Below are 17,789 nucleotides of genomic sequence, written 5' to 3'. Positions count from 1 at the left end.
CTTTCTGACCAGTCTACACTCCCCAAGACATTTTGAGACCTAGAGGTGAGGAATTCACCCAATTAATATCATTAATGAAAGCAGGGATTGGAGAGAGAAGCGTTACATTTCAAAATAAACTACAGTACACCTGTTATTAGACTCTAGTCTTGTGTAACTTTTAAAAATTTTTATTATTTTCTACAGTTTAATTTTTTCCTTCTTTTATTTATTTTCCCCCATTTATCCTGATTCGAAATTACTAAAAAGTAAGATGTGCTTTTTTAAAAACCCTATGAACTGAAGCTAGACAAACTTCTGAAGAAAATAGCAGCAACTGTGGTGATTTTCTGGCAGACACTGGGCACACCATGGACAACAGTGAAGGAAAACAATTCATGAGGCAAAAGAGTACATCCAGTGGATGGAGCATGGTGAAAGGTTATGAGTCCAGACTCTGGAGCCAGACTGTTTGGGAAAGAATTATGTAGTTTCAGATTCTTGCATTGGGACTGAGTAGGCAAACCACTTGACTCATGAAGAATGAAAAAAAGCATGGGGTGGGGGTGGGTGATGGCCTACCTTGTAAGTGAATCACTTGAGGTGAGGAGTTTAAGACTAGTCTAACCAAAATGGCAAAAAACTATCACTACTACAAATAGAGAAATTAGCTGGGCTTGGAACTGCAAGCCTGTTGTTCCAGCTAGCAGGGAGACTGAGGCAGGAGAATTGCTTGAACGCAGAAAATCATTGAAAACCAATAATATGAAATTCATTGTGATAATATCATGGTTACAAAAATCAATAGTACACAATTTCTACTTTAAAAAGGTTTATGGCCAAGTACAAAGAGGCATAATAAGAATAACATAAAATACCTACTGTATATAATAGATAAGAAAGAAGAAGTGATTGCTTTCCATTGAGATCATCAGGGAGAATGTCATAGCCAAGGTTTCCACCTTGAAATAAAGACTGAGACAATAATTCCTAATAGGCAAGGTAGTTTATTTTCAGAAATATTCTCAGGGAAGAGGAGTGCCAGACAAGTCAGAGGGAAACAGAGAAGGAGGGAGAGCCAATTCCAGTATACATTCTTGAAATGATCACTACCGATGGCAAGTTGGCTTGATTCTGCCTGGACCTTTATGGAGTCATGAAGACTGTCCCCAGAACTGCTAGTTTGAGGGACAAAATAAATCAGAACGTAGTAAGAACTCTTTTTCACTAATCAATCATTGCCCACTGGTGCGTTAACTCCTTCGTACTTTCAGGTTGCACATGAGTGAGTGACCAAATTGGTTGCTGCACGTGTCCTGTGTCAAAGAAGCTTGGACAGAAAGTATAAGACAGCTGGTACAGCTAAGGGAGGTGCTATCAGATTCCATCTGTGTGAAGCTAGTTACCATGGCAATGGCTGAAGTAAAAGGTGGACTAAGAGCATGTGAGTGGACAGGGGGAGAGGGACAAACTATTATTAATATAGAAAACCTTAACAGGTGGGAATATTTGAGCTAGATTTCAGAGATATATCAAGACTTTTATACACAAAGATTAGCAAGAAGTAGTAAGATAAGAAAATTATTTAGAAATATATTGTAGGCATGGATAATCTATTAAGGATGTGGATATGGGAGACCACAGAGTGCATCAAATGTCAGTATTGGTGGGTGAGAACATAATGTATCAGTAAGAGCATTATGACAGATAAGAGTGAATATATCTTTTGGGTTGAAGAAAGATCTTAATGATGGGCTCTGGAATGGACCACTATTGTCCAGTGGTTGGAAGTCACTGACCTGGCCTGATTACATGCTGACCTGTGGGTCTGGGAGACCACTAAAAAATAATTAGCATTCTTTTAGCAGAAAATCAGTTCCCTGTGGAAAGCTCTTATAGTTTTAAAATATATCCACAAATTATTTGATAGTACTTTCTTCAAGAGGTATAGCTGAATTCCATGCCAGCTAAGTGTGAGCTGGACTTAGTAACTTGCCTCTGACACAGAATACAGTAAATAGAGTTACAGTCAGTGACAATTCTGAGACTAGGTCATACAAAGTATGCAGCTTCTCTATGTTTTCTTTCTCATACTGCTGTAAGGGCATTATATATGTCTTATGGGACATATGGAGAAGCTCATATGTTGAGGAATCAAGACCACTGACAAACAACCAGTGAGGAACTGAGACTTCTTGCAAAAAACCATGTGAGTGAGCTTGGCAATGAATCTTCCAGCTCTAGCCAAGCCTTCAGGTTACAAGGTTCCAGGCTGAAATATTGATTACAACCTCATGAGTAACTCTGAGCTAGAACCACTCAATGGACTACTCCCTAAGTCTTGATATACAGAAGTGCTGCTATAATAAATGTTTCTGTTTTAAGCAGTAAATTTTGAGGTAATTTTTTACACTACTTTTGATAACTAATACAGAAAAGTACTTAACAGGCAGAAAAAATGTATGACTAGTTTAAGTTAGAAGTGCCTAATTTAGGGTGAAAATGATGGACAATAAAGGAGATAGATACACATGAGAGACTAAAGGAGTCAAATGTGTGGAGAGTAACAAAAGAAAGGAAGATAATTGGAGAGCACGGGCAATAACAGAATTTTACCACACCATTCAATAAAATTGAGGGTTAACATTTAATTTTTCATCACAGTTAGTGAATCATCCATCCCAGAGTTACATGTTCTTGAGCGTAGCTAATGTTACATAAAGGAGTCAATTCTAGATGCAGTCTAGAGAATACAAGGATAATAGGACAATGATAACATGTGAGCCATTGCTTGTCTGAGTCTCTTAATTCAAAATAAGTTAGTGGAAATTCTAGAATAAATAAATAGATAACTGATATGGTTTGGATGTGTCCCTACTCAAATCTCATCTTGAATTGTAGTTTCCATAATCCCCAAGTGTCAAGTGTGAAACCAGGTAGAGATAACAGAATCAAGGTGATAGTTTGTTTCCCCTATGTTGTTCTTGTGATAGTGAGTGAGTTCTTACGAGATCTATGGTTTTATAAGGGGCTTCTCCCTTTGCTCTGCATTTCTCCTTTTCTCTCCTGCTGCCAATATGAAGAAGGATGTGTTTGCTTCTCCTTCTGCCATAACTGTAAATTTCCTCGAGTGTCCTCAGACATGTTGAACTGTGAGTCAATTAAACCTCTTTCCTTTATAATTTACCTAGTCTTGGGTAACAAATATCAAGTTCAAATTGATTTCACTCTAATTCCAAACTTTCTTGTTTAACTGTAATGCAACCAATATCTTAGCGTCTATTAATGTGTCTTTTTATTTTTTAGTAATGTGTTTATATTAGTCTTGATAGTCAGCTAGAAGCAAGGTATCGCTTTGGGTTTGTCCACCTAGAGTAGCAGTTGATGTAGCAGGAGCAAAAAGGAAATAAAAATGTTAATACCATATTCAGTTAATAATACTCAAAAGAAGATTTTTCTGAAAAAATTTAGAAAAAAAAATCTGAAAAAATTTAGAAAAAAAAGCTTAGATATCTAAGCTTTTCTAGCTGTATGTTATTATCTAAACTTTTTTAGTATATGAAGAAATAAGCCTAATATACTCCAGCCATAGTTTTCCTTCCATATTTCAGAGAAGATATTCCATCTGCCTATGATGATTAGGTCATAAGTCTTGCTTTCTTAAGGTACATTAGATAAAGTAGTTTTAAATCCAAAGCTCCATTCTCTTTTTTCTACTTGAGAGCCAAATTTTAAGAGGAAAGTTTTGAGAAATAGATTCATAGTTTAGAGCTTGAGAACACTGTGGCAAAGGCATAGTTCCTTAGGAATTGTGTGATGGAAACTGCCAACCCCTGGCTTAATGCTATTGATTGAAAATAAGATTACTAAATTAGGTAAATTTAGTTTTCTTTTCTTCAGCTACCCAGTGGGGCAGGGCTTCTGAGGAAATATCAATCAGATACAGAGTAAATAATCTGTATACTTTTTATTCCTCTGAACTGAAGTGGAAGTAAGTGACCCTGCTAAGTATGAGTGAATAGCATTAATAACCACCTTCTGAATACATATTCACTAAGATAATTTATTTTTATTGCAACAATTCTCATGTGTTAAGGCCTTTCATATTTTCAGTTAGCTTTGCATTTTCTGAGCTATAAGATATATCAACTTTAATCCTATCTTATCTTTCTTTTTTTTGTTTCTGTGTGTGTTTTTTTTTTTTAGTAGCCATAAAGGGATTTCTTAAAAACAAATTAACTTTCCTAAGGCTGTATATATTCAGCCTATTAAAATTTGCATCAAAGTTTATAATGAAAACCACTCAGATAATTTAATGATGAAGTATTTTACAGAATTAAAATAACCCCTTAGATCCTGATAAGGCTTATGATGTGAGCAGGAATACTAAGAAAGGCAGAAAAAACTAAATAAATACATAAGTGATTCCTTTTGTAAATGTCGGTTGCCTGATTTTACCACCCTTTCTACCCCAAATAATTAAATTTAACTACTTTTCTGTATTTACTAAAACATTTAACCTACAATGTTAACATTATTTCTTCATCTAATTTCTCCAACATTCCACCAAACACTTCTCTGAATACAGTTTCCTGATTTACAACCTCCCACTCATTCCTTCCTACTAAACACCACCATTACTTTTACATACTTATTTATATCCTCCCTATATTATTACTGTTCTCACTCACTTGCTTTTCCACTAAGCCAGAGCTTCACTGCTTTTCATTTTTTGAAGACAGCCTTGCAACCTATTTAATATGAAGGTTGAAACCAATTGGTAAGAGCTTATTCAAGTTTTCCTCCCTACACTTAAAAAAAAAATCCTACTAAGTCTCCCTTTCCTCTTTCCTTCTTAATCCAACTCCTTTCAACCTACTCACAAACTTTTCCATCAGCAGTATCTATTTGTCTTGTATTACCAATACTGTTTCCACTGAGAATGCTTAGATCTTTGCACTAAAGAAGAAAAAACTAGTGCTTTCAATCTTGTCACCCTTCAAATTACTACATAAATGTCTTCATCTCCCACTCACCTAACCCTAAACCCTTTACATTCTGTCTTCTATCCATACCACATGAATACATGGTTTTGCTTATGAATTTATGACTTACGTTTTTAGTTTCTTTCTTCTTGTGCTGTTTATAAGTAACTGTAGATGTTTTTCATTATGCCTTTCTTGAAATACTTTTCTTCCTCACTTCTCTCTCACCACCCTTCCTCTATGTTGGCTGGCTCAGCTTTGATTTTACTCATTTGCATGTCAGATTTACCTCTGAACTTTATTTCAAGCTTTTTTACTCCCCAAATGTCAACCCCTTCAGTGATTACTTTCCAAGGTGACTACAATCACCTCAAAGCAAATGATTTTAAAATCCATACATTAGTTTCCAACAGCTCACATAAAATATATGCTTCATTGCTTTGTTATCAGCTGTACAATTCCAACTCGGTACTTGATGTAGTTGGAATGTTTGTGCCCTCCAGATCTCATGTTGCGATATAATCTCTGGTGTTGGAGGTGGGGCCTGGTGGGAGGTTTTTGGGTCATGGGGGTGGATCCCTCATGTCTTGGTGCTGTGCTCACCATATTGAGTGAGTTCTCACAGTAACTGGCCATTTAAAAGTGTGTGGCACCTCCCCCACACTCTCTCTTGCTCCTGCTCTACCATGGGAGACAACAGCTCCCCTTTCACCTTTGCCATGATTACAACCTTCATGAGGCCTCCCCAGAAGCTAAGCAGATGCCAGTGCCATGCCTTCCGTAAAGCCTGCAGAACTGTAAGCCAATTAAACCCCTCCCTTTTTTTTTTTTTTTTACAAAAATTACCCAGTCTCAGGTATTTGTAGCAACACAAGAACAGCTTAATACAGTACTACACCAGTACTTCCGATTCAGCAGAGGCAAAATTAGACACATCTCTACACGTTCAAGTCATTGCGTACTTTTTGTGTCCTTTCTAGTGTACTAATTCCGTTTTCTGTGATCTACCCTGGAAGCTCCAGTGTTTAATTTATCCATCTACAGTATCTCTCAGTCCTTTTTCTTCTTTCTTCATGTTGCTGTTGTTAGAGTTTCAGTTATAGCTATTAATAGAAAATTTTTATCTGTAACAGCACTCAAATTTTTAATATTCCTTTCTCAAGGAAAGAAAGCCCCATGGGTGTCACAGTGAAGAACATTTTGAGGCTGTGATACTAAGGAATAAGAGCCTTTGTGGTGAGCTTAAAAATGATTCAAAACTCTTGCTTTTACAAAATTTGTTCCCTTTTCCCTCTGGATTTGTGTGTTTATCCTATTTTTGTTTATTCTCATTCCTCTTCCTTTTGTCATGGCTTCTCTCTCTCTTCCTTCTTCACTACCTCTTTTCTTTTTTTGTTTTTGGAGGTGATATCTCTGATTTATTTTTAGAAAAATTTACCCTCACTCTCACATCAAACTGTAAAAAGCAAAATAGAAATGAACAACAGAAAGTTGAAGAAGAGAAGGGATACGGTCTAGGTTGCATAAAGGCTATCTACTATAAAACAGTGTGGTATGGAAGATTTTGGCCAAATTTCAGCTAGTACTAAAGAATGATTTCTTTTTTCTCTTTCTTCTTTTATCTCTTTTGGGGTCTAGCAGGAGGCCTATTCATGGTGAGAAATGAAGAATATAAGGATTGTAATTTCTTTCATTCATTGTAACTTCCGGAGAATCTGTTGTTTCTTTATGAAACTCACCATATGTTCAATTATTTGGTTAATGTCATAATTTCCTACCATAAAGTAAATTTGAAAAAGACACATTTTCATTTCTAGTTGTTTTTATTTTTTTATTGCCTAGTTCTAGGTACCGACCATCATACATAACATAAAGAAGATAATAAATATTGTGTAAATGAATGGATAGATGGATGACTAAAAGTGTTTCTCTCTCACTTGATTTACTATATCCAACATTCCCTTTAGATGCCAAGTTTTTATTGGTATGGCTCCCAGATTCATCCCCTAAAGTATTGATTTTATTATGTCACTTCATCACTGCTGATAGGACAGATGCAGATTCAGCACGCTAGTTGACATTTGTCACTCTTTGGCCTTAATCTTTCTTTACAACCCAATTTACTCCTACTCCCCTACCCTTACCCAGTGCTTCCTCTAAACTTGTTCACTCTTTTCTCAATAAAACTACTTTCCAACCTCTCCCTTCTTCTCATTGCTGTTTCTACTACCAAGAATGTAGCCAGTTGAAATAATCTTCATTTTTCATGTGTTACTCAACTGTTATACTCAGTAAGAAATCTGCATTGATTTATTCCAATTTCATTTTGCTTATTCTTTTCTCAAAAAATTAGCATACATTCTCTTGTTTTATGATTTTCTATCTCTTTTGAATCTCATAAAATTCTGTTATATGAACAAATAGAAATTGTGTTTCTTATTTATCTCTTCCCAGGTTGTCAGATTTGTAAAGGTGTGGTCTATAGTTCCTTCATTCTTATATCCACTTTGAATCATTTCGGACCTGGGAAACACTCAAGAATGTACTAACTGAAAGAATGAATTTAGTAAAGACTCCATTATCAAAAATGTTCCAGAGATCCTCCTGGCTCAGGATTGATCCTCCAACCTCAGCCTCCCACGTAGTTGGGAATACAGGTGCAAACCACCACACTTGGCTAATCTTTTAATTTTTTGTAAAGAAGTGGTCTTACCATAGTGTTTTGACTGGTCTAAAATCCCTGGTCTCAAGCAGTCCTCCCACTTCAGCCTCTTGAGTTGCTAGGATTACAAGCCTGAGCTATTCCACCCAGCCTCACCCCTAGTTAAGCTGTGAGAATTTTTGTTAATGTTTCGAAGAAGCTTTCCTATCTTAGTGATAATTGTTTTCATGGCTTTATGGAGTTTTATCACATGTGGCAGCTTTATGGTTAAATGCTCAATGATAAACTTTGCAAATTCTGGTGGTCTTTCTCTGTGTTGGCCTCCCCTCCTCCAGTTCTGCCCTTCACACTTCAACTACCTTAGCTTCCCTGACCTCTACTTGCTGAGCCACTAACTGAGCAAGAGTGCCATTCATATATGCATTTCTTCTTATTATTTTTTACTCTGTAATGTGCATCCAGTAAAGAAGCTGGCACAATTACATATCTATTTGCTATTTTATTTATGGTCAAATAATCCAGCTCAGTCTATTGTCTAATATCTGAACACAGTGGCTTTACATATGTTTTCCATTTATTTAGGTTTTTGTTGTTTGTAGGAAGGATAGTTTTGTACCAGTAATTCCATTATGCCCAGAAATTGAATTACTCAGATACAATTTTTGTTCTCACTTTACAGATAAGAAACTTGGGACTCAGATAATTAAACTAATTTGCCCCAAATTACATAGATATTGAATGTAGAGCCTAAATTCAAACCTAATCTCTGTGACACAAAACCTATTATCAATCCATGATACTATATTTTCTCTCATGAACAAACAGGACTTTACCGATTCAGGCTCTATGGAACCTCAACATTAACTGTAGTAACAATGATAATAGTAATAGCAATAACAACAAGAAAATGGTAAGTTTACTATGGGAATAAAATTTACAATTTACAAAGTAATTTCATGAATTTATCATTGAGTCTTATGAGTCTTCCAAATTTCCTCACTTTCTACTGGTTCTCACTACTGCCCTACCTGTGCTTAGAGAAACACTGTAATTTTTGCTGTTTCCAAGAGAAGGTGTACACTCCCATATTAATGAGACACTTAGTTCAGCAACTGCTATGTGAGATGGGAGGGAGATCACTCTTTAGTAGAAAAGGAGATTCCTGTATTTCTTAAGGGTGGAAATACTATAGTCCAGACCAAAAGAATCTGATTTTAGTGTACTTGTTAGCTCCTGAAAGCTGATGTATAGCATGGTGGATTTTACAGACTCATAGTATTTTACGTTTTAAAAGGTAGTTTATTTGTGCTTTTCTCCTAGTTGGTTCAATAATCACATTATTAAATTAAAAAAAAAACTAAAATGAAATGAAATAGGAAAGTATCAAGGCTTTGGTGAGTTGAGATTACGCCCATAGAATCAAACATGTTGAGCTTCCCAGATCCAGAAATCTAGGGTAGAATTGTCTTCACATGAAGCTGTAACTAATATGAAAATTACTGTTCCATTTTTTGTCTTAAATTATGGTATTTTAAAGCTTCTCAATCACATACATTGTATCATCCAAACACATCATTCTTTTGACATTAGTGTTTCTAAAGGAAAACAACAGAAAAAAAAAGAACATTAAAATATCAGTAATAAAAATAGTAAAGCAAAATATTATCATATTAGCTAAACAGACAATGATTATTTTAAAATGCAGGTCTTTGAAGGGAGAAGGTAAACTTAAATCTCTGTTCTAATCACAAAAGAGCGCAATGATTACTTTTACTGTTCTCTTGTTGACCTTGAGTTTATAATATAATTATGACCCTTAAAATAAGCCTTATTAATTTTCCTTTTCTTTTTTCTTTTTTAATGCAACATGATTTTTAAAAATTGTGGCCTTCTGGCTGGGCATGGTGGCTCACTCCTGTAATCCCAGCACCTTGGGAGGCTGAGGCAGTTGGATCACGAGGTCAGAAGTTTGAGACCAGCCTGACCAACATGATGAAACCCCGTCTTTATTAAAAATACAAAAATTAGCTTAGCATTGTAGAGTGTGCCTGTAATCCCAGCTACTCAGGAGGCTGAGGCAGGAGAATTGCTTGAACCTGGGAGGCGAGGTTGCAGTGAGCTAAGATTGTGCCACTGCACTCCAGCCTGGGTGACAGAGAGAGACTCTGTGTCAAACAAACAAACAAACAAACAAAAAACAAAATTTTGGCCTCCAGAAAAAGAGAGAAATAAAGCCTCCATTTTGACCCTTCATAAGAGAGTCTCATTTTGAACTAATTATTAGTCCTACTATATGGAAACTGTGAACTTCCTACATTGCATAGCATATTTTTGGAGTAAAAAGCACATAAATTTTTCCAGAAAGCACAATTTTACTACTTACTTAAAGAGGTCCATGTACCCCCCAAATGCTAAGCACTTGGTTCTAATAGAAAAACATGAGGTAATATAAAGGGAAAAATTTTGGGAGTCACAGTTGTAGATGCAAATTTCTGGCTTCATTACTTACTAGTTTTATGATCTGACTTTAATATCCTTATGTATTTGAAAATTACATTAAAACCTAGAGCGTGGGGTTGTAGAAGGGTAAAGATAATAAATTTTATTATAAGCTCAATTTCATCTCTCATGTTGCTTTAATTAGGATCATACCTCACCCATCTGATAGACTTGAATATTTAGACCATGACTTGACACATCTGCTGAACCAAACTCACCATAGGGTAAATGTATGTATCACAGAGATATCTTCAAAACATAGACATAGCATAGAAAAAGTGTCATAATTATAATGTGGATAACTGTTTTGTTTGTTAGTTTTTTTTTGTTTTGTTTTCTAAAAGGACTCTTCTCATAATTATGAACCTTTAGAAGTCTTATATACCAACGATATCTCCTGGGGTATATTGTAGGAGGGAAAGTCCCTCACTGTGGTAGGGGAGCCTGGCTACATCCTCCCTGTCCTCCTGACAACTTGCATCATACATTGAGAGAGCTGTTGTCTCATTTATTGTATGCTCTCACTTGCTCCTAAACTAACATTTCTGCCACTTTTTAAAGAATTTAATGTTAAAATTGTCAATGTAAGACATTCCAGAAGTCATTCTTTTCAGTCCTAAAAGACTATTTTTGCTCTCATGAAGTCAGGAAGCCAAAGAACCTCTTGCTGAAACTAATCCCTGTACTGGTTTTTAAAAGATTAAAAGAATATAATGATGTTAAAACAATACAGACTGACTATGACAAATAAACATAAGAGAAATGAGGAAAGCAATAAGAAGGAAATGAGCCTACATTTGTTGTAGGACTCTGACTTGGATATAGTCTAGCCCATCTACCATATTTTCACTTTCTTGCTCATTGTAGCATTCTACAGCTGTATCCATCCAGTCCTTTTTTTAAATTCTAGATCACTCCTTCCTCTTCCCAGTTTGCCCCTGAGTCCGTCCTCTTTGTAAAACATCACTGTCCAGGTTAAGTCATTGCACATAACCAATTTACATTATTGCTTACACATCATTTTCTCTATTGAAGGAATTTGCACAGAAAGCCTGGACTACCTCAGTATGTAAAAATCTTTTTGACATGTAAACACATGGTGCTACCACTGTGAAATATAAACACAAGTTGCTACTAATATTTGGGCAACTCTGGTTGTCAGTTACTAGAGTACATCTCTTCATGTATTATCAAAAGCCAATATTGAAAGAACAGTTAAAATTGAAAAGACTGCTCATTTCACCCCAGATTGCTACAAAGAACACACAGACCATGTTGCAGGAAAATTTTCATTGAATGACGATGAGTGTTCTCTCTTGCATTAATTTCAGTTCAACTTGTCTGGACTGCTTTGACAAAAGCAATAGAAAGCAAAAATAATGCCAACTCACATCTTTTCTGGAGCATAAAATTTACTGTGCTCTTGAGCACATAATTCTTGAGTAAAGAATATGTTGTAAAAAATAACATCCTGAGCCAAATTAAAAATTGTCCTTTTATGTTATGATAAACTAGTCTAATATCGTTTAAAAATCATGATCCTATTTCTAATGCAATTGTAGAATACAATGCCTTTACTTAATACTTAGCCAAGTTTAATGGTTATTTAATCTTATTTTTGAAATTCATGTTACTAATATATATTTTAATTACACATAGAAGAAGAATATTTGAATATAAAGGCTGAATTATATGTCTTTGTAAAATGTAAAGCTAATGAATCAAGTAATAATGTTTTTATTTTGGCTAACTCTAGTGATATATGGGAAAGTTGCCCCAAATAACATTGGTTGTAACTATATTAATTAATGATCTATTTTATTTTTCTTATAAGTATTTGAAGGTTTATATTTTATTTTGAAATATAATTCTGATGAAAATAACCTTCATCAAAGATCAGATTTGTTTTGTCTTCTGCATATAATTATGTTTTCAAGTATTCTATTATTCTTATTTAAGATCTACTTCTTTATTAGTCCATATTCATGCTGCTGATAAAGACACACACAAGACCCGGAAGAAAGAGGTTTAATTGGATTTACAGTTTCACAGTTTCACATGGCTGGAGAGGCCTTAGAATCATGGCGGGAGCTGAAAGGCACTTCTTACATGGCAGCAGCAAGAGAAAATGCGGAACAAGCCAAAGCAGAATCCCCTGATAAATCCCTCAGATCTTGTGAGACTTATTAATTATCACGAGAATAGCATGGGAAAGACTGACCATCATGATTTTATTACCTCCCCTGAGTCCCTCCCATAACACATTCTGAGAGATAAAATTCAAACTGAGATTTGGGTGAGGACACGGCCAAACCATATCAACTTTATAAGTCTGTCTGAATAAGAGGAATTATCTAATATGGTGTAATAAGTAATAAGCATTCACCTTCTCTTTGAGAAATTAAAAAAATAATTTGGTTTCATAAGATTGAAGAGCTATAATCAATTTTGGAAGTACTTTTACATCATTGCTGGAAGAAATTCAATCTGCTCTTTGTTAACAGAAGGCATACATATTAAAATGGTTGTACACATAAGTCAGACATATAAATAATAACATAAAAATTATTATAAACCTTCTTTCATCCTCTTATCCATATAAGTAAATGAGCTCATTTCTATGAAATGTCAGAAGTTTGCTTTATAATTAACTTAAGAGAATGATGTGAACTAGAGTAGAAATTTCAAATGATAGTACACAAAACTTTTATATCTCTTCCTGCTTGCACCCTACAGGCAGACCTCAAAGTAGAGCACTTGATATGCCAGAACTGAAAAGTGGCTTGAAAAACAATCAGTGGCACTGATAGTTTTAGAGTAGGAGTATAACAGTCATTTGCAAAGCGAGAAGGTAGATTCAGTGTGTGTTTTTTCCTTTACTTTTGTGAAACAGTCACAATAATATGTAGTAATTAAGTAGTCAATATTGTACAAATTTTAAAAGTAGTAAACTTGTCAATTTGCTCAATGAATATTTCTGAGAAACTACTACTGTGTGCTGTGCATTTTTCCAGGTGCTGCATCTGTGAATGACAATATTTTGTTCCTGTTCTCAAGTTGCCTAGGGAATAGTAAAATACAAATATCATTATAATACCAAGAGTACTCAGTGTTATAAATGAACTAAGAAAAAGGTGACCCAGAGCATGGCAGGGTCCTGGAGACAGGGAATAAAATGTGGGATGTGACTGTCAAATGTAGTCAAAATCAGAACAGCTGTGGACATTCGAAAAAGGCAATAAATATTTGAAAATAAATAACTTCCAAAAGCAATTAATTTTGATAAACAGTATTAAGGGATATATAGTAATTGGAGAGTGGGGCTAGGAGCTATTTTAGGCTAGAGACTCTGTGAGGTCACTCTCTGACTTGAGATCTGAATGATGAGAAGAAATCATAATATCTGTAGGAAGGGTATATCAGATAGACCTAACAGCTCGTGCAAGTGGTCTGAGTCAAAAGAGAGGAGATTACGTTGTCCAAGAAACAAAAACAAGGGCAGTAGAACCGTGTGCCTGGAGCAGAGTAAGCTCAGAGGGAGGATCTTGTAGGACTTGAGCTCAAGCACTTAGGCAGAGACTCAAGTATTAATTTGTCCTCATAGGCAATGCAAGAATCTTATTTTAATTATAACGGAAAATTTTAACCTACAAAATGAATTGCATTTGAATTGTTCATTTCTGTACCATTGTATCTAGAAGTACGCTAGCCACAAAATGTTTGAAATAAATATTTATTGAGTGAATAATTCATTGTTATGGTAGTGTTTGAAGAGTTATAATTACTGTATTATGAGAGTAGCACACAGATTCTTTACTTCTGTATATGTCATGATGTCATTGTGATATGGCAAAAAATAAAATTTTAAAAACCAAAAAATCATCATCAGTCAAGTTGGTCAGTAAAATTCAATTTCCTTTCTATAGCCATAGTTTTTAGCCTAAGGTTTGTTTCTAAGTATGAATAATAATAGTAGCCCTGGGATTGCTCTAGAGGAGTACTATCATTTTACAAAATAATATACCCAAAATACTTCAGATTACTGGAATAGACTCTGTGAACATGATAGATCGTGATTAAATTTTCATTTGTTAGGAAATTGAAAGAGCACAAAAGTAAGTCTGGTTCATCTTCACATAATATGCTTGGCTAATCTTAGGAGAGCACCTTAGACAACAAGGGGCATTCAGAACGCTCAACTCTCAAACTTTGTAATCCCTGCATGCAGTGCTGTTCAAAATTGGATTTCTCTGGGATTGTTCCATCTTATTTATGTCAAAACAGGGAATATTTTTCTGGTCCACTAAACTGAACCTCATTTCAACTTTGATGGATATAAAATAGCGCCTTTTATCTGCAAAGGATATAGCATATAGTGTGTATGATTTGCCTTCAATGAAGCTTATTTTATTTATACTGTGGAACAAATACATCCACTCTGTAAGGTAATGGTGTGAAAATCTCACATAGATTCTCTTCTTACCTATACTAAGGGGGATTATTAACGGACATATTAGTAAGTGCTATTACCTAGACTGATAGTTATGAACAATGAGAAATGAGAGAAAGAGAAAAATAAAAAATCAGTGCATTTGCTCAGCGTTCATATGTTATTTGCTTTATCAGCATATATGCAGATGATGAAGGAAGGGATATAAGAAGGCAAGAATAAATTCATGGAAGTGGCAAAACAGAAGAATATGCCAGTTATGGCAAATATTTATTGGGTCTATGTTACGTTCCAGTTATTATTCTAAGTACTTTAAATACCCTATTTAATTAAACCTGCACAACTCTATGGTAGCTACTGTTATATTTCTTGTTTTACAGACGAAGAAACTGAAGTACAGAGGGATTCCATACCTTTCTTACAACCTCCCACTTAGTAAGTGGGGAAGGCAGGTTTGCATGCATCATGTAGTCTTGCCCTACAGCCCAGTGTGGCAACATGAAGAGTGGCACTTAGACCTCTCTTTAAGAAAGATTTGCTATTTGGCTGCAAAGAGTGAAGTTGGCTGACAGTGTCTAACTCCAACATCTAACTTTAGAATCAAGACTGAGCTCTTTTCGGACTTCCGCAGCCAATGACGAATGTAACAGAGACACGAGGGTCAGGCTGTTTGTCCACTGTGGGTCTCCTCTAATGAGCAACTTTGCTTCAAAACCCCCTTGCCAGAAGAGACTTTGACAGGTCTGCATCTTAGCCTGAGACTCCCCTTTTCTTTCTCTCTCTTTTTTTTTTTCTGGCTCTGAAGTCTTCTTTTGCATGTCCTCTGCACTCTTGCCCTGCCGTCACACCAACAAATTCCTTGCACCTAACTCCAGCTCAATATCTACTTTCCAGAGAGTAGAGACATGATCAGTCCAGATACATGATCATTATCCCCTGAAAGTATAGTATAAACTGAACTTGTGACTTCTTCATGAAATTAACAATTTCTATGTATACTGTGCGCCAAGCATTGTGCTAAAGCTTTATATTTACTCTGGGTGTGGTGGTTCATGCCTGTAATCCCAGCAATTTGGGCGGCTGACACAGGTAGATCAGCTGAGGTTAAGAGTTCAAGACCAGTCTGGATAACATGGAGAAACTCTGTCTCTACTAAAAATACAAAAATTAGCCAGGTGTGGTAGTGCATGTCTGAAATCTTAGCTATTTGGGAGGCTGAGGCACAAGAATCGCCTTAACCTGGAAGGTGGAAGTTGCAGTAAGCCAAGATTGCACCACTGCACTCTAGCCTGGGTGACAGAGCAAGAATCTGCTCAAAAGAAAAAAAAAAGCATTATGCTTACATTATGTGAGCCTTTAGTTCTTACTACAAATTTGTATAATACATTACTTTTTTCAGAATTACAAATTCTGAAAAATTTGTAATTTGTAAAAATAAAGCGAAATTTGTAAAAAAAAATAATGCCAAATCTGACATCTTCTAGAAACTAAGCAATTTGCAGAAACTGTTGAATGAAACAATATTAGGATTCACATCTGTGTCTTCCTGACTCCACTAAACCACCCTATTTCTGCAGAAGACAATTAATACATAGCTTTCTAAAGATACTTGTAAAGAAGTAAGAAGAAAGGAGTAGGCATATTGTTTGGAGAAAAAGCTATTATTAGTACAAATGATAGAAGAAACCAATGCACCTTTTCTAGAGTAAAGAAAATTACCTGCAAACTAAAAAATATCAAACAATGTAAAGAAGTTGCCGCCTGAGGTAGTATGTGAAAGTGGTATGAAACAGTCCCTAATTGCTTCATATGAATCCATGTTTCCAGATTCTGATGAATTATATTCTAGGGAGCTGAAGAAGTGTACAAATGTGATCCCAGAGTCACCACCAGAAATATTTTAATTATTCAGGAAGGAAGAAATGTGAGATGGCCAGAAAGAAACAAATGTCTCAATTTTCAAAAGGAATAAATGTATGACTACATTAGATACTGTCCTCGGGGGGAAAGTTATAGAATGGACATCAAACAGACTTGTTTTGTATTTTTAAATTTTTTATAAAGTCTGAATGCAAAGATTAAGAGAAAGAAATGAAATACTATAAAATGGTCAGAAATATGCTATCACATATGTATATATCTATATATACAGATACATTAAGAGAGAAATTCTATTTTCTTCTCAAATTGTTTTGTGATTTTTCAAAATATGCAAAGCGAATGGCATAGCTTAGAGTCATTATAGTCTGGGTATTAGCAAGAAGTCACACAGGTAGGGGTTTCTTACTACAATTTTTGTTGCTTCTCTGGGTTCTTCGTGACAATTCATAAGTTAGAAGACTTTGGAAGACTGGTAATTACTCCCTTTGTTTCAAGGTCAAAATCCAAAGACCCAATTATATTCAACTATATAAAGAACAAAAAGGCTGGTTAAATTATATTTTTCTTTAGTTGCCAAGTTTTCAAAATGGTTAGGTGAATCAGAGTTTTGTTTTTCTTTCTTTCTTTCTTTCTTTCTTTCTTTCTTTCTTTCTTTCTTTTTTTTTTTTTTTTTTTTTGTTTAAAATCAGAAATCTACAAGGAAATGAGACTTAGGATTTCTGAGTTTAAATTCCCAGCTGTATTTCTAACCAGTACAGTGAAAAGTTATTTGAGTTTTCTGGAACTGAAGTTTTCTTATCTGAAAATAAATATGTATCTAAGGTTACTTGGAATTGGAAACTTCTCTGCATATATGTATGAAGTGTATTGATGTGTACACTATCAGTGTGGGGAGTTGAGATAGCTATGAGCAGAAGCTGACAAAAATATTGAGAGAAGAAAGCCAAGCATAAAAGAATATATAGTTAGAAATCTATACAAAGTACATAAACAGATAAAACTGGGCTGCTGCTAGCAAATACTGCACCTTGCTGTAAACATCCAGAAAAGCTGATGAAGCTCTGAATCAGAGCATGTGACGTGGCTGGTGAAAAGGGCTGAGTTTCAGATTTTTTCAGTGCTCCTAACTGTTCATCCTTAGGGAGGGTACAGCCATAGGTGGAAATTCCGCATTCCCTTCCAACTATCTACCTATGAAAAACTAGTCTGTGTGAAAAAAACAGTTTCCCTTGCCCTACAAATATCACCGATGTCTCTTCTTTTCTTTTACCCCTTTCACATTGTCTTCTTAATGCCAGGGAGATATTTCAAATTAACAAAAAAAAATGATGAA

Source organism: Saimiri boliviensis, chromosome 4 (assembly GCF_048565385.1).
Source record: "Saimiri boliviensis isolate mSaiBol1 chromosome 4, mSaiBol1.pri, whole genome shotgun sequence".
Classification (NCBI taxonomy): Eukaryota; Metazoa; Chordata; class Mammalia; order Primates; family Cebidae; genus Saimiri; species Saimiri boliviensis.
The sequence above is the reverse complement of the archived record's forward strand: the minus strand, read 5'-3'. Positions refer to the sequence as shown.